The sequence below is a fragment of the Vicia villosa genome, linkage group LG5, assembly GCF_029867415.1.
Source record: "Vicia villosa cultivar HV-30 ecotype Madison, WI linkage group LG5, Vvil1.0, whole genome shotgun sequence".
NCBI classification, from domain to species: domain Eukaryota; kingdom Viridiplantae; phylum Streptophyta; class Magnoliopsida; order Fabales; family Fabaceae; genus Vicia; species Vicia villosa.
Genome location: NC_081184.1, coordinates 155,888,411 through 155,890,587, shown reverse-complemented (window position 1 = coordinate 155,890,587; position 2,177 = coordinate 155,888,411).

Genomic DNA, 2,177 nt, shown 5'->3' with positions numbered 1-2,177 from the left:
TGTCATTAGTAGTTGTATAAAGAGCGTGTATGGGATATTGACTTTGTTCAAACCATGTTGTTGATGAAGTAAGAGTATGATGCTTTCTTCTCATAACAAGGTATAGGGAAATTGCAACCCAATTTTTGCATAAACCCTGCAAAATAATGCAGAGCTTTGAAGCTTGGAGTTTTTGTTTGTTTTGTTTGTTTTGCTATTGAAATTTTGATTGAGTTGTTTCTACCAACCTATTGTGTACAACTTGTCCCGATGGTTTGTAATTTTAATGCAATGTATGAAACAAAATGCTTATTTTTTCTAAAGTTTTCTTTGTCGTTAGGCTATATATTCCTCTTAGAATTTTTCTCTTAGTAATCTGAGAGTTTGATAAAGTTAATCGATGTTTTCTTATCTCATATATTTGGTTTGTTTTTTCTATGCAAAAAACCACTCAAAGTAGTAGACAACTTCTAAACTAAGGAGGGGTGTGTTTTTGTTTTCTCCTTAACAAAAAAATGGGTTGTGATTTAACAAGATAACCAAGAGACCACTGGGTCATATCAAGAAACCAGCAGTCACGGGTAAATCATGAACTAGTCCACTGGTTGGTCTGATGAGGTCTCAGAAACTGTTTGAAAACCATTTTGAACCAGCCACACAATCAACTTTATAGTCCTATGTACAGTTAGTTAGTTAGTTAAAACAGTTTATAACAAACATGATGGCACTGTATAGATGGCACATTATTATCAATATATTTTCCTTTCTAATATATCAAAGTCATTATTGAATGCATTATCTATTCTCGTATCAGCATTTATGGTTCAATCCTTCTTTTGCAATTCATCTATTAAATATGATATAATAAAACAGGGGGTAAATTTTTTCATTAAGGGTGTAAATTATATTTAAAAAGGGTGTAACTAAGAACGTATTTACACCTGATTTTTATTTAAAAAGAGTGTAAATTAGCATGTATTTACACCCGATTTTTATTAAAATAGGGTGTAAATTAGCATGTATTTACACCCGATTTTTATTAAAATAGGGTATAACTAATAACGTATTTACATCTGATTTTTATTAAAATAGGGTGTAACTAAGACCGTATTATTTACACCCGATTTTTATTAAAATATGGTGTAATTAAGAACGTATTTACACCCGATTTTTATTAAAATAGGGTGTAATTAAGAACGTATTTACACCTGATTTTTATTAAAATAGGGTGTAACGTAGAATATATTTATACCCGTTTTTTATTTAAAAAGGGTGTAACATAGCATGTATTTACACCCATTTTTAAAAGGGTGTAAATTCGTTAGACATTTCTCACCCGATGAATATACACCCGATTTTTATTAATAAAAACAGGTGTAAATTTAATAAAAAATGGGTGTAAATTAACATTTATGTACTAGTGAACCTCTCCTCTACTGTATTTTTATGTTGACAAAGGGAGGTTTGTATCTATTTTAAAGACCTTGGAGGAGATTAGTCTAATATAAAAATGAGTATTTAATGTATTAATTAACGGTGTTAACTTGATAAGTTGATAAGGGCGACTTTTATCTATTTTAAAAGAACTCAAGGGATTTAGTATTTAATATAAAATTAGAAGGGATGTCTGTGTCATTTAAAGAGACCTCAGAGGAGGTCAGTGTATTTTTCCCTATTAATTTAACTTGCTTAAGACAATTACGTTTTTAACTAAAATTAAACACTCCTTTCGTCTCATATTATTTATCGCAATTGAACATTTCACACAAATTAAGAAACAGTGCTAATTGAAAGAGAGAGAATAGTAAGTTTACCAAACTATCCTGATTAATTATTGGTGTAATCAAATTAGCATTAATGTTAAGTTTTAAAATAATACATTAAGAGTATTTATTATATGGTACGTACAATTAAAAGATTAAATATAAAATTGCAATGGTAATATAAAGTGACAAATATTTTGAGACAAATTTTATGTGACAGTTATTTTGAGACGAAGGGAGTATTATTTATATACTAACACCTATTTAAGAGATTGAAATTAATTCACATGTTATTAATTTAATTTGCTTAAGAAAATTACATAAATAAAAACTTTATATTATGTCTAAAAGATTCAACGTTAGATCATTAATTTACATCTATTTAACTCAACTAATACAAATCAGTTTAAATAACCCGAGAGGGTTGGTCTAGCG